The sequence below is a fragment of the Balaenoptera musculus genome, chromosome 8 (genome assembly GCF_009873245.2).
Source record: "Balaenoptera musculus isolate JJ_BM4_2016_0621 chromosome 8, mBalMus1.pri.v3, whole genome shotgun sequence".
Lineage (NCBI taxonomy): Eukaryota > Metazoa > Chordata > Mammalia > Artiodactyla > Balaenopteridae > Balaenoptera > Balaenoptera musculus.
In genome coordinates, this window is record NC_045792.1 from 9121511 (window position 1) to 9146768 (window position 25258).

At 35.8% G+C, this 25258-nt stretch overlaps 2 pseudogenes; one reads left to right on the forward strand and one right to left on the reverse strand.

The window, feature by feature from the left end:
• Window positions 1–1440: 1440 nt before the first annotated feature.
• Window positions 1441–2354, reverse strand: LOC118899867 (annotated as a pseudogene).
• Window positions 2355–22818: 20464 nt separating this feature from the next.
• LOC118899008 lies at window positions 22819–23906 on the forward strand (annotated as a pseudogene).
• The last annotated feature ends 1352 nt before the right edge of the window (window positions 23907–25258 follow it).

The following is a 25258-nucleotide window of genomic DNA, read 5'->3' on the forward strand; positions in this document are numbered from 1 at the left end:
ACCACTGTGCCACCAGGGAAGCCCTAGGTTCATCAATTTTAACAAATGTACCACTTGCACAGAGGAGGTTGTTAACGGAGGAGACTATGCATTTGTGGTGGGCAGACAATACATGGGAAATCTTGGTGCCATCTTTCAGTTTTGCTGTGCACCTGAGACTGTTATTAAAAAAAAAAAAACTGCTAAAAATAGCAAGAAAATACTGTGAGCATTTAGTTTCCTGTATTAAATCCCTTCCTGCTTGAGAAATTTAGGATTATTCATTTTTCTATGTCTGAGTGATGAAGTACTGTACCTAAAATAATTAAAAATGACAAACGACTGATAATTAGTTCAGTATTATTCTAAATAATTATGAATGACAATGAAAAGAATGCCCACAAATCTTTGCAGTGCAAAGTAAATAACTCTTTAACACACTGTTTCAATCAAATGGTGGAAGACATTTTATCCCATGCCAACTGGATTTACTGAGTCATACTGGCAGATGTGGCAGAATGTCAGTTATTTCTAGTGGAGAAAAGACTACAGGAATGTCTAATATTCCTTGGCTGTCAGGGAGCTGTGGGAAGATAGTGGAAGAAAGGGAAGTTATTTTCAGAAAACATTTGAAATTCGAAGGTTATAATTATGCTAAGATCAATAGGCTGCACAGAGAGACTGTTGGCCAAGAGATGGGGGATGATGAACTATCGGTGTGAATCTCAGTGTTAACTGTTTACCAGCTATGTAATATGAGAAAGTTACCTAACCTCTCTAAACCAAAGTTTCCTCATCTGAGAAATGAGATAATTTCGTAAAACACTTAGACGATTGCCTAGCGTCCATGAAAGTGTGATGTGATGATGATAATTATGATGGTGATGATGATGATGATAATAATAATAATAATTGGGTGAAGAGACCATTTAAATAATCGTGGCAGGAATGAGATAGTAATAATATAATAAGAAAGAGAAAAGAGGGATAAAGCTGGGTGGGAAGGAGACTATTTGCTATTTCTTGTGACTTTTGAATTCATCTCTATTTGTCTGTGTACTCTCAAGTGCAAATTATTTTTAGTTTGGGTAATACTTCTCTATAGAGGAGAATAAATCAACGGACAGCTCTCTTAAACTCACTGCTGAAAGTTCTAAATTTATGTTATAAACAAGATACATGTTTACCAGAGGACAAAGGATAAACCAAACAAACAAACAACTGATCCCAAAAGGAAAATAAAACATGAACTTCAAACCAGCAAGATTCACGGCATGAGAGATGTGAAAGGGAGAAAGGAAAGAGGAAAAAATGAGTAAATGCATTCAATCAGTCATGTTGAGAAATGGTTGTTCTCTATTCATGTGTGTATAAATGTTTAGAGGGTTTCTCCCCTATATTTCTCTCCCAATTTTCAACCTGAGAAAGAATGGCGACATTTGCACCTAAAGAGTTTTCTCCCTATGTTTTCTGCATGGCAGCCTTTACCTCCTTATTCCTCAAGCTGTAGATTAGGGCATTCAGCATGGGGATCACTGTGGTACAGAACAGGGAGACCACATTCTCCTGGGCCAGGGAACCGGCTGGGGAGGGTTTTAAGTATATGAACGAAGTACACCCATAAAATAATCCCACAGCTCCAAGACGGGAGCTGCACGTGCTGAAGGCTTTGGACCTTCCTTCTGTGGAGGGGACATGGAGGATGCTGGAGAGGATGAAGCATAAGAAACAAAGACTAAGCTAGGTTAAAGTTAAGCTGGTGGCTATGATGTTAAATCCAGACAAAAAGAAAGTTGTAATCTCAATATCATAGGTGCTAGAGCAGGAGAGCTTCATGAGCGAGAAAACATCACAGAAGTAATAACTGATGAGGATCTCACAATAGGACAGTTTCAACATGAGGCCAGTCTCTATGGTTGAGCCAATGAGCCCCATGACAGAGACCCCAGCCACCATCAGGGAGCAGACTTGATGTCATGATGATGTTGTAAAGCAAAGGGCTGCAGATGGTGACACAGCGGTCATAGGCCATGACTGTGAGCATGTAACACTCAGCAACGACAAACACCAGGAAGAAGTGGAGCTGCATAGGAGATGACATTCTTTTCTGACACAAAGTTCACCAGGATCTTAGGGGTAGTGACAGAGGAGTAGCAGAGATCCACGAGTGACAGGTTGCTGAGGAAGTAGTACACGGGGATGTGAAGCTGAGCATTCAGGCAAATCAGTGTTATCATGCCCAAGTTCCCTATCATGGTAACCAAGTAGATCCCAAGGAAGAGGAGGAAGAGGAGGAGCTGGAGCTCTGGCTGATTTGTTAAAGCTCCAAGAATGAACTCTGTCACTGTAGAGTGATTTTCTGCAGCCATTCTCCTCTGGGAGCCCTGTGGAGATAAGGAAGAAGAGCCTATGAAAGGATATATACAGTCAGTCCTTGCTATCAGCGGATACACATCCCAGGATTCAATCAACTCCAGACTGAGGACACAGAGGTCTGTCTTCATTGTACTATGTCATTTTATATAAGGAAGTTGAGCATTGGTGCAGCAGCCCCTGCATATACTGAGGAAAAACGGTGAATGAGCCTTTCTGGTGAGGCTAGGTACTAGCCTCTGTTCCTGAGTGAGTGATCTTGAACTCACTTTTTCCTAATTGTTTCTCTCTTTACTTCTTTTAATATTTTCTAGGATTCAGATGAGTTTGGCATGGTCTGAAGAATATGAAGGTGGGGAAAAAAGGCCCATCCCTGGAGCTTTTACTACCCTCATGTTTCTCAAGTACCCTGAAGGTAACGAAAAGTGTGTTTTATTTATGGGTTTGGGGTTGAATTTTTCTCCAGAAAGAGAAAGTCCCTTGTCATCTATGCAATCCCAAAATATTACCCATAAAATGAAAACATGCGGTCACCTTATCTCAAATCCAGGTAGTGTGGGCTGGTAGTTAGAGCCCTTCCAATTACTGAGTGACAACTCAGTTTCCACATTTGAGAATTAAATGGAGTTACAACATCAATTTCCAAAGTTCAGAAATATAGTGGAATAATATACATGGAAATATTTTCCAAATATTCAGTTGCTATACAAAGATAAATTTTCATTAGGTATCTGGAATGTCTCCAAATTTTTCATTGAACCTGAGGTCCAAGGATAGTTATTCTTAGTTTTAATTACACATAAAAATCACCTGGTGAGATTTAAAAAATAATGATGTCTGGTTTCTGCTTATAGTAATTCTGATATATTGGCATGTTTTGGGCATTGAGCACTACGTTTCTCGGTAGGCGGCAAAGTTCAGCTAAAGGTAGCAAAGATTTTTTTTCAAGTTTTGTGCTTATTGGAACCAGAATGATTTTGTAGTTTGAAATTTTGGCATGGAATTCAGTTTATCCTGAGTCAAATAAAGTTCCTGAGGAAGAGTTTGAGACTGATTGCTCTCCACTGTGTTGAAAGAACTCAGGGGAAAAATTCAGCTTGGATCAGGCTTAGGAGTAGGTGGAAGTAGAAATATAACACAATACAACTTACGGATCAAGAGCAAAATGATTTGAGTGGGATGTGTACATTTTCCTTTGTCCCCTTCTTGCCTTCTGGTTGTTTCACCATTTTTCTATTTCTATGCTGTTGATTTCCAAATTACTACTTATTGTTTGTCTGTTTTTAGAGTCAACCTATGATCAAGAAGATTTTTAGCTGATGGTAATTATATGTAGATGCCCAAGAGATTCCTTGGAAGAAATCTTGGTATAGCTAAGTCAAAATGCCAGTTTAAGTTGGTCTTGAGATGCACCTCCTTTCACTGGGCATCACACGTTCTTGCGATGATTTTTCTTCATTTCTCCTTTCTTTCCAATGAGAAAAAACTGAAGGAAACAATATGTAAGAGCAGAGAGTATTTTTCTGCTGATAAATTGCCTTCTAGAAGTAATTTGGTAGATTCTGTTGAGAAATTGTCAAGTGGTAAATGTAAATCCAATCCTGAGTTTATGGATGAGCAAAGAAAAGTTCCATGTGAGTGAAAAAAAAAATTTTTTTTAATCTGAAGATTTCAAAACATATTCAGAGTAGTTAAAAGTTAGTGAGTGTGCTTGTACTTCCACCCATGAAGGTACTTCCACCCACTCATACTGGAATTGTATTTACACCATAAACAACCAGAAAACCAGACAAGGCCTATGAAACAACCATTTCCAGACATTTGACAACAGGCAGCACCAAACTGATTCCTGAGAGGAGGGAAAAGTACATCGGAAGCCCAACAGTTGTACCAATGATTCCATGCCACGCTCCAGGTGGACAAATCCAGAAAGGATGAATATTGCAAAACGTAGAACAACAACTAAATAATAAAAAAACTATAGCTGGGGCTTCCCTGGTGGCGCAGTGGTTAAGAATCTGCCTGCCAATGCGGGGGACACGGGTTCGAGCCCTGGTCTGGGAAGATCCCACATGCCGCGGAGCAACTAAGCCCGTGAGCCACAACTACTGAGCCTGCGCGTCTGGAGGCTGTGCTCCGCAACGGGAGAGGCCGCGACAGTGAGAGGCCCGCGCACCGCGATGAAGAGTGGCCCCCGCTTGCCACAGCTGGAGAAAGCCCTCACACAGAAACTAAGACCCAACACAGCCAAAAATAAATAAATAAATAAATAAATTTATAAAAAACAAAACAAAACAAAAAATTATAGCTAATAAGCTAATAGTGGAGATAAAATATAATCATCAAAAGAGTCAGTCCAAAAGTAGGCAAGGAAAAAGAAAAATTGGAATAAAGGACAGTTGCAAGATGGTAGATTTAAACTAAACCATGTTGATGACTGATTTAAATGCAAATAGTTTAAATATTGTAATGAAAATGCAGAGATAGTCACATTGGATAAAAGGCATTACCCAACTATATGCTTTCTCAAGAAATCCACTTTAAATATAAAGACACCAATAGCTAAAATTATAAGTATTGAAAAAATATACCAAGCAAATATCAACGAAAGAAAGCTGAAGTGACCACATCAGCATTAAAGAAAGTAGATCTCAAAGCAAGGAATATTACTAGAAATAAGAAGGAACATTTCAGAATGATAAAGAAGTCAGTTCATTAAGGTGACATAAGACTCCTAAACAAGTTCACCTATTAACAGGGTTTCAAAACACATGAACCAAAACTGACAACTGAAAGGAGAATATACAAGTCCACCATTAGTTCAAGATTGCAATACTCTTTATTTTTACTAATTGATGGAACTAGTAGAAAAATTAGTAATGACATAGAAAACACCCACAAATTGGCATTTTTGGAACACTCCACACAGAAGCAGCAGAATACACAATCTTTCAGGTACACATAGAAGAGTTTCAAGATAAAACCTATTCTGGGCAATAAAACAAACCACCATATCTTTAACAAGGTGAAATCAGATACAGTACCCTTACCAAAACAAACTATAAATAATTTATGGAGAGATACTCGGAAAATCATCAACTAGTTGAAAATTAAACAGCATACTTTAAAATAACACATGGGTCAAAGTAGTCATAAATTAAGTTAGAAAATAACATTTTGACCTGAATGAACATGAAGATACATCAATCAAAATTTTTGGAATGCTGCTAAAACAACTCTAAGAGGGAAACTTGTCATTAAATGCCATTTTAGAATAGAAGGAAATTCTAAAATCATTCATCTAGGTTTCCACCTTAATAAACTACAAAAATAATCAGAATTTAGGAAATAATATACATAATCACAGAAATCAGTGAAATAGGAAACAGATAAACAGTAGAAAGAAATCAATGAAATGAAAACCAGTCTTTGAAAATATCAATAAACTAAAAAATACCTAGCCAGAGAGAGATATGGGGGGGAGGGGGGAGAGAGAGAGACAATCGTATATAAAATATAAAGAGCAGAAATGAGATGAGGCATCTCAATGTCAAGACTGGGACCTAGGATAAGAGAGGATCAAACACAGGAGAGCAGCAAAGGGAACTAGGAGAGTGAGTCCAGAAAGGACAGAGCATGGAGGCCTTCAGGAGAGAAATGAAATTGGGAGATTGAATCAAACGTTTGAACATTTGGAAAACAATAGTAATCGGTACTTAGATAGTATGGAGCATGAGAAAATATAAAGGAGTGATACTTATTATCGGGCAATTATGACAATTCCAGGAAACTTACAAGTAGTACAAATAAGGAAACATAATCAAAAGTACAATATTTGGCTCTGCAGTGATGACTCACCGCAAAATTAAGTATGATAATGAAGTCTGCATTATCATAGTTCTCATCTTGTAGGCATTAACTACTGAGAATCAAAAACTGTATTATACTGTTTGGGGAGAATAGGGAGGGGTCCTGAGGTGGAGGAGTGTTAGATAATTCTGCAACTACATTAAGTGGAAGTAATGCATTAAACAAATACTTATTAATAACTATTATGTCTTAGGTCCTATTTTAGGCCATGAATAATGTCTAAAATAGTAAAATCCTCAAAGATCATGGTAAGCTATAGTGGAGAAACATAGAGGTAAATACCAGAGGAAACAGACATTTGAAAGTGGTTTCCTCTGGGCAGCAGAGTGGACGCGGGGATGCTTGGGGAAGGTAACTGTTAGTTTTCATTACTATTCTTTTAGTAGCATTTGAATTTTAAAGTATGTGGGTACATTATTTTTTAAAAATAAAAATTGATTAAAATACTGTGTTCCCTTGTAGTTTTTACTGGTAGCATTAATGTAGATTGTATTTTTTTTTTTTTTTTTTTTTGGGCACACGGGCTTAGTTGCTTCGGGGCATGTGGGATCTTCCCAGACCAGGGCTCGAGCCCGTGTTCACTGCATTGGCAGGCAGACACCCAACCACTGTGCCACCAGGGAAGCCTAGATTGTATTTTTAATAAAAGGCATAATTGTGTTAAAATATTATATTTGACATTTAGTGTGGTAGTTAAAGGTGTAGACTCAAAAATCAGACAGAGCTGGGTTAAATTCCAGTTCTGACTTTCACTATGTGATTTTAAGCAAGTTACATAAACTTTTTACTTCTAAGCATTCTTTTTTTTTTTAATACTCAAAATAGACAATCATTCATTTCTCTCTGAACAATACAACAAAAATGAAGATTGTGTTAGGTACAATCAGAATTCTTACAAAAATTATGAGGGCCAGTCACAGAATAGAGTTGGAAGGGAAGAAGCCACCCCTGTAAACATTTTCCTGAGCATGTGAATGTAAAATTCATGGAAGGTCAGAGATAATGCATTTATCATACAAGGAAGGATCAACTTTCACGAGCACTGGACTTTGTGTCACTTAATGAATTTCTCCTAGAACTGGGTCCTGCTGGACTTAAATGGAACTGAGGTGCCATTCATACGTTTTTTAATAAATTTTTATTGGAGTATAGTTGCTTTACAATGTTGAGTTAGCTTCTGCTGTACAGCAAAGTGCATCAGTTATACATATACATATATCTACTCTTTTTTAGATTTAATTTCCATTTAGGTCACCACAGAGCATTAAGTAGAGTTCTCTGTGCTATACAGTAGGTTCCCATTAGTTATCTATTTTATATATAGTAGTGTGTATATGTCAGTCCCAATCTCCCAATTCATTCCACCCCTCACCTTCCCCCTTTGGTAATCAGAAATTTGTTTTCTACATCTGTGACTCTTTTTCTGCTTTGCAAATAAGTTCATGTCTGTAAATTGGCAATAATGATAATAATATCTACCTCACAGTGGACAGCCCCTAGCCCATAGTATTGCATATAATAAGTGGTCAACAATATCTATTATTATTAATTATAGCATCAGATCATACTATCAAACCATGACTCTACTGTCTTCAGAGACAAAATATACAAATAATAGACATGCTCTCCAGGAGGCATGCACCAATACATATGGAGATGATACTCAGAGACATCCTATCTCTGAGATGTATTTCTAAGTTGAAAAAATTTATATTCCTGCTATTTTAATTTTCTCCTCAAATAATTACTAATATTTTAATAATCTTTTATTGTACACATATTTCCTTTAGAGACTAGTCTCAAGTACTACTCCCTTACTTTTTTTTTTTTTAGTTGAATAATTGACCTACAACACTATGTTAGTTCCAGGTTGAAGTGCTGAGATTTTAAGGCTTCCTCAAAGGTCACAAAATTTACTAGTGGTGACTTGAAACTTGAACCTAATTCTTCTGTCTCTAAATCTGTGTACCCTTTCCTCTCCTTTGGTTTGTAGACTTATAAATCCACACAGCTATGGCTATGGCAATATTGTGGCTGCACAATATTGAGGTGTACTCTTTATTTCCTAGTATGAGGAGAGCATAGAAGAAAAGAGAGATGCTACATTATATTATCTACTCTCCAGGACAGGGTTCAGCAAACTCAGTCAAATCCAGCTCACTGTCTACTTTATAATGATAAAGTTTCATTGGAGCAAAGCCATGTTCATTCCTTTATGCATTGTTGATGCTGCTTTTCCGGTAGAATTGCAGAGTTGAGTAGTGGCAACAGAGTCTGTTTTGCCTTCCACCATACCATGCTCTCTTGCTATAACTTGTCTCTTTGTGGCACTTTATTTTTATATTTTAAATAAACTTAATTTAGTACCTTAAGGCCAAGGAGTGATCTTATTGCTATATTTCCGGAATTTTTTTTAAATTACAAAAGCAATATATCTGCACTGTAGAAAAGTAAACATACAGATTGGCAAAATCAAATCATCATATTCTAACGACTAAGAATCTAAAATTGCTATGTATATTCTACTAGATCTTCTATGCATATATGCATTTACATATATGTGTACTATTATACATGTTTCTTTTTTTACTAAAAGTGAGCATATTATACCTTTTGGTTTGTAACCTGCTTTGTTGTGCAGCATTAAAAGACATTGACTCACTTGCTCAGCAACAACAGCAATAATATTACGTGTGTTCATTTTGGCATTGAAGGTAATCTGCATTCTCATAAATTTTATACCTTAAATTATTGGCAGTGAGATAACTAGTGAGTAACTAGTAACAGAATTTTGAATTGTATTTCAATTTTTTAAAAAAAGAGATAGACAAATTTCATCTAGATAGTGACAGTAGATTTAAAAGATATCTTTCATAGCCCCTTCCCTCAAATTGGAGTCTCCAAAAATAAGGAACAGAAAATCCACAAAAATATATCATTACCAGGAATCAAAGTTCCTTATACAACAGAATATTGTTAAAAAGCAGAGATTTTATTTCCTGCCTCTTGACGTGAACATCTTTTCTAATGAATAGAAAATTGTTGGCAACAGAAATCTAAGTTTTATTCCTGTAATCTTCTAGCTAATGTTATAAATGATCTCAAAATTTCTTATTAGTTGCTAAAAATCTTACCACTAGTTTTATCATCTCACCAGAAGCTCAGAATTGCTGCTAATGACAACGATCAGAATTATGAAAACAACTATACTTCCTTTGCAAGTGGGGGAAAAGCACCAAGAGAAGGGGGATATATGATTGAAAAGAGTATATATAAAAGGTCTGTAGTAGAAATGGTAATTCATGGAAGTTATTTTGTTCTCATCTTACACAATTGCCTTAAAACTATAATTGAATACCTGTGTTGAGGAAAACTGGAACATTGTTACCTGGAAATCTTAGGAGGTACTTTGTTTTCAGTGATCAAGAAATAAATACCAGAAAATAGAAAGCTACAAGATTTACATCTATTTCCAGTGAAAGGGGTGAACACAGTCATAGAAATGGGTCACTGAGATTGGGAGCACTGAGTATGTTTATATATAGGTAGAATTTCTCCTGGAATGCAGCCGCTCCAGAGACTGGGTCCTCATTGAATGAGCAATTAGTCTGGGTTTACTCTTGCAGTATGAAAGATGTTTTACCTCCCAGGTGTGTTAATTTTTCGTCTAATGGGAGAGTTACCCTGTAGCCTGGTACGTTTGGTACCTCATGCCAGCACTAGGACATTTTTAGCTTCATCATTATCATCATCATCATTACCTTGACCACATCAGTCATTACCATGAATATCATCATCACCTTCACCAACATCATTGCCTTTGCCATCAGTAACTACCATCCTGGTTACTATTCATCATTAGTTTTCATCTTTATGTACAATAAACTATATTTATGGTCTTTATTATTAAAAGGCTTTATTTTATATCTTTTTGTATTGGACATTTCCCCATAACCAAATTCACTGAATTTAGGTAAAAAAAAAAAAGCCTGTTTAATTTTAGTTAACTGTTTTTTTCATCAAAATAGAATAAACTTTACTGTATTTTTTGGTAATTAACCTTTCTTAGTTTTATATTTTTCATTTTATTATTTTTACTGTTTTATTGAGATATGATTGACAAATAAAAATTATATACATTTAAGTTGTACATGTGGCTTTTTAGGTGTACAATGTGATGATTCGACATATATATATATTGTGAAATGATTACCACAATCAAGCTAATAAACATATCCATCACCTCACATAGTTACCTTTTCTTCGTGCTGAAAACACTTAAAATCTACTCTATTAGCAAATTTTAAGTGTGTATTTAATTCAGTATTATTAACTAGAGGCACCATGCTGTACATTAGATCCCCAGAACTTATTCATCTTGTAATTGAAAATTTGTACCCTTGACTAACATCTCCCCATTTCCCCCATACCCAACCCCTGGCAACCACCCTTCTTAGATTTAAAGGTTAAAAAATACTTAATGCTACCCATGTCTGTTTAGTAATGTTGGTTATCTAAAGTTTGTTCACAGCAACAAGATCCCCTGTGTTTTTAATCAGTTGATAGCAGTGTATCTGCAGCTTTTATATTTGAAATCAGATTGGCTATAGAAAAGTTAATCTTCCTTGGTTCACATTTAAGTTTTTGAGTATCTAAAATATATTACTCCATTTTCTTCTTCTGTAAAGCATGTTGTCAAAACATCTGATGACACTGCAGCCTGCCTGACAGGAGACTCTGGAAGCCACTGGAGTGAGACATATGACTTTTGATGCAGAGGAGAGGAAGGAACTCATCAAGGTGGGCATATTCCCTAGATCCACTCTGAAAGGGACTGAACTTTCGGCAGCAGCAGCAGCATCCTCTCCAGCAGAAGAGAAGTAAAAGGGTGGAGCCTTCGTAGGTGAATGAAGATAAGTTGCTATCAGCGTAAAATGGATTGTTTAATCTATGAGATGTTTTATGTAGGTCTTGTGGTAACCACAAAGCAAAAATCTAGAGTAGATTCTTGAAAAATAAAAAAAGTGAGAGACTGAGCATACTGCCATGGAAAACTACCAATTTAAAAAGGTAGGCAGAAAAAGAAGGAAAAAGAAACAATGGAGATACAAACCAAGCAGAAGGCAAATAGTATGATGGCAGTAGTAAGATCCTTACATATCAGTAATTACCCTAAATATAAATAGACTGAATTTACCAATCAAAAGTCACAAAGTAGCTGGATAGATAAAAATAAAACCCAACTATATGCTGCTTACAGGAGACTCATTTCTGCTCTAAAGACACACATAGGCTCAAAGTGAAAGGGTGGAAATAGATATCCATGCAAGTGGAAACCAAAAGAAAGCAGGGATAGCGGTACATATATCAGACAAAATAGAGTTTAACCAAAAATAATAACAAGAGACAAAAAAGGTCATTACATAATGATAGAGGAGTCACTACATCAAGAAGATATGATAATCATAAATATATATGCACAACATCAGAGCACCTAAATCTACTAAGTAAATACTAACAGATCTGAAGGGACAACAACACAATAACAGTAAGGGACTTTAATACCCCACTGGGAGCAACGGATAGGTTTTCCAGACATAAAATCAACATAGAAACATTGGAATTGAAGCATACTTTAGACTAAATGAACTTGACATATACAGAACATCCGACAGCAGCAGAATACACATTCTTCTCAAGTGCACATGGAACATTCTCCAGAATATACCATATGATAGGATGCAAAACAAACATTAGCAAAATTAAGAAGATTGAAATTATACCAACTATCTTTTCTGACTACAGGGAGAACCTTCAAGATGGTGGAGGAGTAAGACATGGAGCTCACCTTCTCCCAAGAGATACATAAAAAATACACTTATATGTGGAACGACTGTCACAGAACATCTACTGAACACTGGCAGAAGACCTCAGACTTCCAAAAAGGCAAGAAAATCTCCACGTAACTGGTTTGCTTTCTGCTTTTGATTTGTTTATTGTTTTTAGTTTAGTTTTGGGGTTCTTTTATTTGTTTGGTTGTTCTCTTCTTTTTTGTTTGCTTCTTTTTTCATTTTTGTTTTGTTTGTTTGTTTTTTGCTTTTAACATTTGTCTTAGGGTTTTGTTTGTTTTCTTTTTTTTTCTTTTGATTGTTGTTGTTGCTGTTTGTTAGTTTTTGACTTTGGTATTTGTCTTGGGTTTTGTTTGTTTATTTTCTCCCCCCCCTTTTTTTTTATCTTTTCTGACTACAATGGTATAAAACTAGAAATCAGTAACAAGAGGAAAGCTAGAAAATCTAAAATATGTGGAAACTAAACAACACACTTCTGATCAACTATGGGTCAAAGAAGAATCAAAAGAGAAAAATTATCTGAAACAAATGAAAATGGAAATACAACATATCAAATCCCATGGGATCCTGCAAAAACAATTCTGAGAGGAAAGTTTATGGCAATAAATACATATATTAAGAAATCAGATCCATCAGGAGATGAATGGATAAATAGATGTAAGATATATATATATATATATATATATATATATATAAAATGGAATATTACTCAGCCATAAAAAGAATGAAATTCTGCTATTTGCGACAACATGGATGGATCTGGAGTGTATTATGCTTAGTGAAATAAGTCAGACAGAGAAAGACAAGTACTCTGTGTTATCACTTATATGTGGAATCTAAAAAAATAAAACAAATGAATGTATGTAACAAAACAGAAACAGACTCACAGATACAGAGAACAAACTACTAGTTACCAGTGAGGAGAGGGAAGGGGGAGGCGCAATATAGGGGTAGGAGATTAAGAGATACAAACTACCATGTATAAAATAAATAAGCAACAAGGATATATTGTACAGCACAGGAAAATATAGCCATTATTTTGTAATAACTTTAAATGGAGTATAATCTATAAAAATATTGAATCATTATGTTGCACACCTGAAACTAATATAATAATGTAAATCAACTATACTTCAATAAAAGAAAGAAATTAGAAAGATCTCAAATAAACAGCCTAACTCTACACCTCAAAAGACTAAAAAAAGAAGAACAAATTAAACCCAAAGTTAGCAGAGGAAATGTAATGATAAAGATCTACATGGAAATTAATGAAATAAAGACCAGTGAAAACAATTGAAAGGCTCAATGAAATTAAGAGGAGGTTCTTTGAAAATATAAACAAACCTGACAGACCTTTAGCTAGATTAACTTAGAAAAAAAGAGAAAGGACTCAAAAAATAAAATTAGAAATGAAAGAGAAGACATTTGTAATGTCTTCATCACATGTACAGAAATACACAGGATCATAAGAGCAAACTATAAACAATTATATGCCAATAAATTAGATAACGTAGAACTGGACAAATTCCTAAAAACACACAAACTACCAAGACTGAATCAGGAATAAATAGAAAATCTGAACAGACCAATAATGAGCAGAGATTGAATCAGTAATCAAACACCTCCTGATACAGAAAACCCCAGGACCAAATGGCTTTACTGGCAAATTCTACCAAACATTTAAAGAAGAATTAATACCAATCTTTCTCAAACTCTTTCAAAAAGTTGAAGAGGAGGGAATACTCCCAAACTCATTCTGTGAGGCCAGTATTACCCTGATACCAAAGCCAAATAAGGACTCTACAAGAAAAGAAAACTATAGACTAATATCCTTGATGAATATAGATGCAAAAATTCTCAACAAAATATTATCAAACCAAATTCAAGAACACATTAAAAGGTTTTCACACCATGACCAAGTGGGATTTATCCCTGGGATGCAAAGGTGGTTCAATGTATGCAAATCAATAATCGAAATATATCACATTAATAGAATGAAAGAGAAAAATCACATGATCATCAGTGTAGATGCAGAAAAAGCATTTGACAAAATAGAACATTCTTTCATGATAATACAACAAATTAGGTATAGAATGAACAAATCTCAACTTAGTAAAGGCCATATATGACAAAGCCACAGCTAACACACTCAATGGAGAATAATTGAAAGATTTCCCTCTAATTTCAGGAACAAGACAAGCATGCCTACTCTCACCACTCTTATTCAATGCAGTACTTATTCAATCCTAGTTATTCTCATTCAATCCTAGCTAGAGCAATTGGGCAAGACAAGGAAATAAAAGACATCCAAATCAGAAAAGAAGTAAAAATGTTGCTATTTGCAGATGATACGATTTTGTATATAGAAAATCCCAAAGAATCAACCAACAAATTTTTGGAACTAATCAATAATTTCAGTAAAGTTGCAGGATATTAAATTAACATACAGAAATCAGTGTATTTCTATACACATCTGAAAAGGAAATAAAGAAAACTATACCATTCACAATAGCATCAAAATCAATAAAGTATATAGGAATAAGTTTAACCAAGGAAGTGAAAGATCTGTACAATGAAAACTACAAGACTCTGTTGAAAGAAATCAAAGACACAAAGGAAAAGGCATACCATGTTCACATAGATCAATGGAACAAAACAGGGAGCCCAGAATTAACCCCCCGCATATACAGTCAATTAGTATTTGACAAGGGAGCCAAGAATGGGGAAAGGATAGTCTCTTCAAGAAGTGTTGTTGGGAAAACTGGATAAATACATGCAGAACAATGAAACTGGACCACTATCTTACACCACTCACAAAAATTAATTTTAACTTAAAAAACTTAAAGATAAGATCTGATACCATAAAACGTCTAGATGGAAATATAGGGAAGAATCTCCTCGACACTGGTCTTGCAATGATTTTTTGGCTATGACCCCAAAAGCATAAACAACAAAATCAAAAATCAAAAACAAATGGGACTACATCAAACTTAAAAGCTTCTGCAGAGCAAAAGACACAATCAACAAAATAAAAAGGCAACTTACAGAATGGGAGAAAATATTTGTAAGTCACATATCTGATAAGGGGTTAATATAAAAATATATAGAGAATTCATACAACTCAATAACAAAATATGATTAAAAAATGGGCAGAGGAACTAAATAGACATTTTTTTCTGAAGAAGACATCCAAGTGGCCAAGCAGTTACGTCAACATCACTAATCATCAGGAAAATGCAAATAAAACCATACTGAGATATCATCTCACACCTGTTAGCATGGCTATTATTAAGAAGACAAGAGATAACAAGTGTTGCTGAGAATGTGGAGAAAAAGGAACCCCTGTACACTGTTGGTGGGAATGAAATTGGTTCAGCCACTATGGAAAACAATAGGGAGGTTCCCAAAAAATTAAAAATAGATTTATCATATGATCTACAGAAATTATGCTGAGCAAAAGAAGCCAGATCAAACCCCACAAAATGTGTGACTCATTTTATGAAGTTATAGAAGAGGCAAAGCTAATTTAAGGTGAAAGAAAATCAGACTAGTAGTTTTCCCAGGCGGAATGAGATTACCAGCATGGAACAAGGGAAATTTTCTGGAATGATTGAAATGTTCTATATTAAGATAATGGTGTGAGTTTCAGAGGTGTATCTTTTTGTTAAAAATGATACAGCTAAGATTTGTGTGTTTCAGTGTACATAAATTTTACCTGGGAAAGAACTGTCACCATCATCATCGATTGAGATTACGAAGCCAGTGAGGTAGAGATGATATAAGATTGTCATAATGCTGATATTGTTGAAACTAGGAGGGATATGGAGAGATTTATTATACTCTTCTGTTTACTTTTCATCATTTGAAATGCTCCAAAATAAAAAGTTAAGCAAAATTAACTCAAAATGGGATACTGACCTAAATATTAAGGCAAAACCAGTAAAAGTCTAGAAAAAGACATAGCAGAAAAGATATCTTCACCACCTTGGGCCAGGCAAAGAATTATAGATAGAACAAAAATGCACTAACCACAATATAAATTGGATTTCATAAAAACTGAGACTCTGTTCCTTGAAATACACTGCTAAGAAAATGAAAAGCAGACCACTAACTGGGAGAAAATATTTTCAAAATATATGCAAAATATTTATACCCAGATTATATTAAGAACTTTTGTAACTCAATAACAAGAAAACACAGTAGCCAAGTAAGAAATATATAAATAGCCAAATAAGATATATAAATGGCTAATCAGACATGAAAAGAGAATAAATATCATTAATAATCAGGGAAACAAATAAAATCATGAGATGCCACTGCATGCCAACAGAATGACAAAATTAAAAATACTGACAATTCCATGTACTGGAGAGCAGCTGGAATTCTCATTTATTGCTGGTGGGAGTGTACAATGGCACAACCACTTTGGAAAACACTTTGGCAGATTTTAATAGAATAAAAAAGTACATGTTTCATATAATGTAGTGATTCTGCTCCTGGATATTTGCCAAGTGAAATGGAAACATATGTGGCTGAATATTCATGGAAGCGTTATTTATGTTAGTCTCAAACTGTAAACAATATAAATTTCCCTCAACTGGTGAATGAGTAAACAAATTGTGGTATATTCATATGATTGAACATTCCTCAGCAATAAAAAAGGAATGAACTACCAAAGCATGCAACAACATGAATTCATCTCAAAACTATGCTGAGTGAACGAAACTTAACACGAAAGAGTACATACTGTACGATTACATTTTTATAAATGCCAAAAACAGGCAAAAATAATATATAGTGACTGAAATCAGAAGTCACCAGGACCAGGAGTGAGGGATCATTCATTATACCAGAGAACTTTTTAGGGTAATGAAAATGGTATGTATCTTGATCGAGTGGTGGTTGCATGGGATTATACATTTGTTAAAAATCAATGAACTGTAAAAATCCATAAACTGGGTTCATTCTATTGTATGTCAATTATACCCCAATAAAGTAGATTTAAATACTCAAATACAACATATGAAGGGCCCAGGCCAAGAAACATAAAACTAAATTCCTAAAGCCCAACATTACTTACAGAAATATGAATTAATGTGATGGCATTTTTAGCACCAAATTGGCTCAATTTGTTAGGAACTTGTTAGGATAGACATGGGGGAAAAGAAACACTTATACATTGCTCATAGGAGTGTAATTGAACCTTTCATGAGAACATTTCAGCAATATTCTTAACAGAGGGTATATCTTTAGACTTACCAATTTAACTTCTAGGAATTTACCCTCAGAAAATAAATGGTTAGGTTTGTAAAAATGCACATTCAACTCAGCAGTATTTATCTTAGTCAAAATTGGACATAACAAATGTCAAACAAAGAACTGACATACTAAATGATAGTACATCCACTGAAGGCATATTATAAAACCATTAAGAACAATGCTGTTGAAGTTTATTTACTGGCACATAAAGATGCCAATAATATATAGTTTTTTATTGGAGTAAAATTGCTTTACAATGTTATGTTAGTTTCTGCTGTACAATGAAGTGAATCAGCTATATGTATACCTATATCACCTCCCTCTTGACCTCTCTCCCACCCCCCCATCCCACCCATCTAGGTCATCACAGAGCACTGAGCTGAGCTCCCTGTGCTATACAGCAGGTTCCCACTAGCTATCTATTTTATACATGCTAGTGTATTTATGTCAAACCTAACCTCCCAATTCATCCCACCCCCCACCCCGTGTCCACATGTCCATTCTCTACGTTTATGTCTCTATTCTTGCCCTACAAATAGGTTCATCTGTACCTTTTTTCTAGATTCCACATATATGCATTAATATACGATATTTGTTTTTCTCTTTCTGGCTTACTTCACTCTGTATGACAGACTCTAGATCCATCCACATCTCTACAAATGACCCGATGAAAATGCTTCAAGGTAGTATATACAATATGATCTAACATCAAACATCATGCACCGAAATATTAACAGTGATTGTTTATGAGTGGATGGCTTTTATTTTCTACTTTATGTTAATATATATCCTATAATTTTTCTAAAATATAAATGCACTACTTGTAAGAAATAAATTGTTAAAATGCATTACTTTCAGCAAGTTCTACCATTATTATTAAAAAACAATTCATGGTATATATTATTTTATTAAATAAATAAAATTTATTATAGTAATAGTAATAACTAATGAAACTGGTTTCAGAATGGGCTAGGACATAAGGCAGAGAAATCAATTTAAAAACTTTACACAAGCAGTAGAAACAGAAAAAGATAAACAGGGCCACATATTATGATATTATGATGAAATGCCAAACAGGATTTAGTATCTCTAATGGCTTGAGAGAAAACAACAGAGAGGAGAGGCACAAATCATATTTGATTAAGTTTTCAAGCTCAGGGGAACAGGAGCAGGATGACGGAAATGGAAAAATAAGAAGGGGGTAGGGTACGGTAATAAGGAACATCTATAATATATTCATCACTGATAGGCAGGTACTGAGTGTTAGTGTACCACAAAGCTATAGGATTAAGAATTTTCCCTGAAGAAGCTTTTAACCTAGTTGAGGTTTATGGAATACAGTCTTGAAATAACCAATGAATAGTTGTAAGTTGTATCAGACTAAAGACAGTAAAAGTTACATGGAAAAATAAGTGAATACACTTGCAAGAGAATGACTTAGTTCAAGGTTATTTTTCGAGTTTTTTCCCCCTTGGACTTTGGTAACATTATTTATCCCTTACTCTTGACATTTTCCCTACTTTTGGCCTATGTGACATTTTATAGACTCAGCTAATATTTACTAAGTGAATATTCACTGGAGTAAAATTTAACCATCACAGATACCTGCAAGTTTGGTATTGTTATCCCGTTTTTTAGATTGGGACGCTGAGTCTTAATTAGGTTAAGTGACTTACTCAGGTTTGCCAGGATATAAAGAATACGGTTGGGGTTTAATTCTAGGTTTGTTTTCTCCAGTTCTTGCTCTTAACCACTAAGTTTGCCTTATTTTGACATTTCCCTGGTCAATTTTCTTTTCCCATTATCTGTGTGTAGGCATTTTTGGAAGGTTGTATTTAATTTGCTGTTGTCTTTAAACTCTCCTCCTTGAAGCAATTTTCCCATTTTTCTGTAATCATCTATTCGGATGATTCCCCGAATTGTATCTTAATCCCTTTCATTCAATCTCTGAGTTTCAATTTTCTACCTTTTCTTTGTCGTTTCCTTATTTTTCCATTTCCTGTTTCCCTGAGCTTGAAAACTTAATCAAATATGATTTGTGCCTCTTCCTCTCCATTGTTCTCTCTCAAGCCATAGAGACACTAAATCCTGTTTAGCATTTCATCATAATATCATAATATGTGGCCCTGTTCATCTTTTTCTGTTTCTACTGCTTGTGTAAAGTTTTTAAATTGATTTCTCTGCCTTCTGTTCTAGCCTATTCTGAAACTAATTTCACCCAAAGATATAGTTATTACTATTATTATAATAAATTTTATTTATTTAATAAAGCAATATGTAACATATAAATTGTTTTTTAATAATAATAATAATGAATTAGCTTCTTTTGTATCTTCTTTGTGCCAGAAGGTGCCTCATTTACTCATTAAAACAACACTTTGAGTTGTGGTTATTTTACTAATTTTAAGATAAAAATTTGGAAACTCATAGAAAGGCTAAACAAATTTCTCAAGATCACATAGCTACTAAGTAGTAGAACCAGGGTTTGTGCTGAGGTCTACCAGATTCCAAAATTCATGCTCTGAGTACTTCTCATTCAACTAGGATATATTTCAGAGTGGAAGGAAACTACTAATTTTTCTGGGACAATAAGCGCAAATTGGGACTGTCCTAGAAAACCAGGACTTAGAATCTAGCCTTATGAATTCTACTTTCTACTTCCTAACCATTGGTGATACCCAGATAAATAATGGAGCGGTTGAAAAGACAGAAAGGAAAATGTGTTCATCCTTGTTCTCAGTGAGTTCAGGGATGACCACAGGACGGCCTCTTGGAAATATCCAGAAAAAGTTTGGATACACAGGAAAGGAGCTTAATAGAGAATTGAAAACTAAAGACACAAATTTGAGAGCCATTTACATGGAGGGACTGTTGAAGCCATGAAACAATTGAGCTCATAGAGAATTTAAGAAAACAAAACAGTATGAAAGGTTAAGAGGCACTATTAGACTGTAAGCTTCCTTCTGGCATGAATCATGTTTTCTTGCATCCCTGAACCTCACATATTACATTGTCAAATACATTTATTAAAAACAACTTAACATTAACTATTATACAGGCCCATATGACTACTGAAAGATGAATTTAATTCTATCTCCTTTGTCAGGAGCTAATGGAGACTATTTCACATGAAGCCCTCTCAGATGCCATCTTTTCTCGCTGGTCAGGTTTGTGCTTCTTACGAAGCTGGGAATCCTGTGATAGGTAGGGATTGGTTTGGGACCATACTTGTACAACTCCAATGGACTACCAGAAGTCTGAGAGCTAATGCACATGCATGAGACGTATTTGCAAAGACATTTTATCATATGTAAATCTTCACATGCCCTGTGATGTTTTATGTATAATATATAATTTAAGTTAGAAATAAATAGAAGAAAGTCATTCTCAGAGATTGAAGTTTTGGAAAGGTGATAGTACTATACAAATAGAAAAACAAAACAGGTTTTTTTTTTGCTTTTGCTTTTGCTTTCTGCTTGTACTGGAGCAAGGCATCAGGTAACATGGCTTTAGAGAAACTCTGCTTAAGATGCATTTGGAAATGGGGTTGCCCTGGCAACTGTCTCTGAAGTAACAAAATCCCCTAAGAGCTTTCTGAGAACCCCTCAAAGTCTTCTTCGTACTTGGAACTCAAGGAGAGCCTATTTTAATTTCATTTTAATGAATTATCTTTCTTCATTTTTAACTTTTGTGCAGTGGGACTGAGATTCATTAGGGTTACTTTGGGACATGGAAAATTCTAAATGTATATCAAAAAGATGAGGCACCATCACTGCGGAGTCTTAGCTTAGGGGAAGTAGGTCCTCACTGATGTATGCGCACAAACTCATAAACATACACAGGCCTGAGTGCAGTGATTTTAGTTAGACTTGCTTGAAGGAAGACAGACTTCTGCCTTTATATTTTGATTTCATAACTTTTGTAAGAGGACTTCTGCCATTAACCCAGGACCAAAAACCTCTCTAATCCACCAGCACACCAAACCTCAAATTTCCCCACATCAAGATTTATTTCTTGGCTATGAAATCTGTCGTCCTTAATATATAAAAGCCCCTGGTAAGAGGTGCAGAGTACAAGTTGCCTCTGTAGTCCCTATTTGAATGAAGTTCCTTCCTGAGAACTATTTGAGAACGTGTGCAATTTACAGTAGCCAGGACTGATGTCTAGAGACAAACCGGGTGCCATCCGTAACACACATTAAGTATCTTTAAGAAGTCCAGCAACGTCCCTGGTCCCTATGAAGTTTAGAGTTGGACAGACCAGAGTCTGACTTAAGATTCTGGAACCTACAATCTGTGTGTGTGTCTCCTTTTAAAGCGAAGATTAATAGGTCTAGCCTATTAATAGGTTGTTGTGAGGAATTAATGAGATAAAATTATTTGTGTATTGCTTTGGATCCTTCGTATGAGGGTCCTGGGTCAGATACAGTGTTTGGTACACAGTAAGTGCTCAAAACAAAGTAGCAAGAATTATTTTTCCCACATTGCTTTGCCCTTAAATGTGCTTAAAAAATGTAAACTCTGTAAAGGAATAGGCTGTTAAAAGCCGTGTCAAGCATTATCAAAGATGTAAATAAACATTTCTTCTTCCTTAGGGAAGGTGGTCTCTGAAGCAGTGATCCTGAGGGAGTCTCTTGTAACTAGGTCAACTGAGATCTCTAATCCAGAATAAAACTCTTTAGTCTCCTGTGCATTAGGAAAGGATGCTGTTTCATCCCTGAAAGCTGGACAGGAAGCTTGGGGCAAAGCCACAATCAGATATCTTGTTCTTCTGCTCAGCAAGAGAATCAAGATAAACTAGAGGTTTTGATCCTTAAAGTAGAGAAGCAGAAGCAGAGGCCTCTGAGCTCCGAGTTTTCACCTTCTTTTCACCAGGGCATTTGAGTCTCTATGAAGGAGATGGATGAGAGCCAGTGGAGCACAGCAGTGTGACTCCAAGCAGAAGGAGGGTGAGTGCCTGCCTGACCTGGTCTGTCCTGTGGCAGCGTGGTTACAAGATCAAACGCTGTGAACCAGACGAGCTGTATTCATTCACCTTCTGCTGCAACTCAGAAGCACTGGGACTAGTGCAAGTCACTTAAACCCAGTGTCCTCATCTGTCATATGAGGATAATCACAATGACACACAGCATTTAGATCAATGCCTCTCCCCTAGTTGGTGCTCAGTAAGTGTCTCTTTTCTTTTTCTTAAAGTTAATTAATAACTTTACATTATGACTCCATTATTATTGTCACATAATAATTCCATAGCCATTCCAGCCAAACACCCTGGGCACACAACCTCATCTTCTTGCTCTGCTGAGTTCTGGCCCCAAGGTGGAAGGCCTAGGCAGGGTTGAATGGCTTCCACGTCTCAAGAGTCACCCTAGAGAAGGGCTTACATCCTTGACCAACGGCTGTAGAATGGAGGAAGTGCACAGAAGGGACCCTTACTCTGGAGGTAAATTTCACCCACAGGTTACTAGGATGGTTCAAGGTACTTGGGGACCATGAAAAGAGAGACACAGGTATGATGAAATGCCATCTTCTTGAAGTTCAAAAATCTCTCTGTTCAAATGCCATTCTCAAGAAGGGTTTTTTTTTTTTTCCCTCTTTTTTTCTGAACAACTCTTCTTTTTCCCTCACAAATTCTCCTAGAGGAGAACGGCTGCAGATAATATCTCCTCTGTGACAGAGTTTATCCTCGCAGGCTTAACAAACCAGCCAGGACTCCAGATCCCCTCTTCTTCTTGTTTCTAGGTTTCTACATGGTCACCGTAGTGGGGAACCTGGGATTGATAACCTTGATTGGACTGAATTCTCACCTTCATATTCCCATGTACTTTTTCCTCTTCAACTTGTCCTTCACAGATTTTAGTTTCTCTACTGCCATCTTCCCCAAAATGCACAAGTTTTGTCCCAAAGAAGAATATCATTTCCTGTGCAGGGTGTATGACTCAGCTCTTTTTCTTTTGTTTTTTTCTCTTTTCTGAATCCTTCATCCTGTCAGCGATGGCATATGACCGCTAGGTCGCCATCTGTAAACCACCGGTGTACACGGTCACTATGTCTCCTCAGGTGTGTTTATTCCTTTTGTTGGGGGTCTATGGGATGGGGGTTTTTGGGGCTGTGGCTCATACAGGAAATATGGTATTTCTGACTTTTTGTGCCGACAACCTTGTCAATCACTATATGTGTGACATCATTCCCCTCCTTGAGCTCTCCTGCAATAGCTCTTACATAAACGTACTAGTTGTCTTTATTGCTGTGACTGTTGGCATTGGGGTGCCTTTTGTTGCCATTTTTCCCTCTTATGGTTTTCACTCTTTTCAGCATTTTCCACATTAGCTCCACTGAGGGAAGGTCCAAAGCCTTCAGTACTTGCAGTTCCCACATAATTGCAGTTTCTCTTTTCTTTGGGTCAGGAGCTTTTATGTACCTCAAACCACCTTCTATTTTACCTCTTGACCAGGGGAAAGTGTCCTCCCTATTTTATACCATTGTTGTGCCCATGTTCAACCCATTAATCTATAGCCTGAGGAATAAGGATGTCAAATTTGCCCTGAAGAAAACCTTGGGCAGAATAACCTTCTCTTGAAGAAATATTAGAAATTGAGAAATAGGATCCAAGATTTTTTACTGGAGTGTTTATTATTATTATTATTACTATTACTATTGTTGTTGTTATTATTTGGTGTGGACCCCAAGCTCCAGTGCTTCCTTTCTATTCTATATGTAGAAGAGATTTTAACTCTTTCCCAAGTGGATTTATCCTCCTTCACCCTCATTTCCCAACTCTTTCTTCTTTATTTTACAAAAATAGTTGGTACTATTGAATGGGACTTAGGAATCATTTAATCCAGTGCCTTTATATAATACATCACACTTTGGAGACTCAGAAATGTTTGTATGTTGCCCAAGAACATAAAACTACCTGGTGCCAAAGCTGGGACTGAAATCCCAGCTTGAACCCCAATCCAGTTTGTTTTCCCTTATGCCATGTTTTCTTGACTCATGTCTTTCTTGGAAGATTCTACTTCACATGTTTGTTGACCTAGCACATTGAATTTATGAATATATTCACAGTAAGTTCATGCTACTTTTCACAGGATAATTTTGATATATCACATTTGGTAAGAGAGTAGGAGGTGAAAACTTCTGTTGAGTTGGCCTTGGCAAAACGACAAGATCAGTTCTGATGGATTTTGTAGTAAGTGGGAAGTATGTTAGGTTTCAGACAGATGCAAGTATGGTGACCTTTGACTTGGTGGATGGAGCCCTAGGGACATAGTTTAGTGAATTAGAACTTCCAGGTGAGAGAAATATAATTTTATGGGCTATAAAGATATGGGGTGGAGGTATATATTATTTCAAGACTAATGAGTCAGAATTTGGAGTTTCATTTCAAGGGTTACCTTGGTTGTGGCCCAGGTAATTGGGAGCTGAACTATCCAATACGGTAGTCACTAGCCATATATGGTATCAAGCACTTGAAATGTGATCATCCGAATTGAGACACAGTGTAAGTGTGCAATGTAAGTGTAAAATACACACTGGATCTTTGAAGAATTAAGATGAAAACTAATGTAAATAAGCTCATTGATAACTTTTTATATTGATTACATACTGAAATCACACTTTCGATCTATTATGTTAAATAAAATATATCATTAAAATGAATTTATCTGTTTAGTTTTTTAACGTATCTGCTGGGAAGTTTCAAATCATATAGGTGGCTTGCATTCTATTTCTATTGGATGACACAGGTCTGGAGGATGTAACAGAGCAATAGATGGTTGTGGGTTCACATTTAGTTATCAGGGCAGCACCGAGCTACTGCTTATTAGGAGAGGCAATTGCTATTGAATTTTCAGGCACTGCCCATTTCCAGGACATTCTAACAATGAGGCATATGGGAAAGGGATGTTGAACTCAGGATAAGTTTATAAA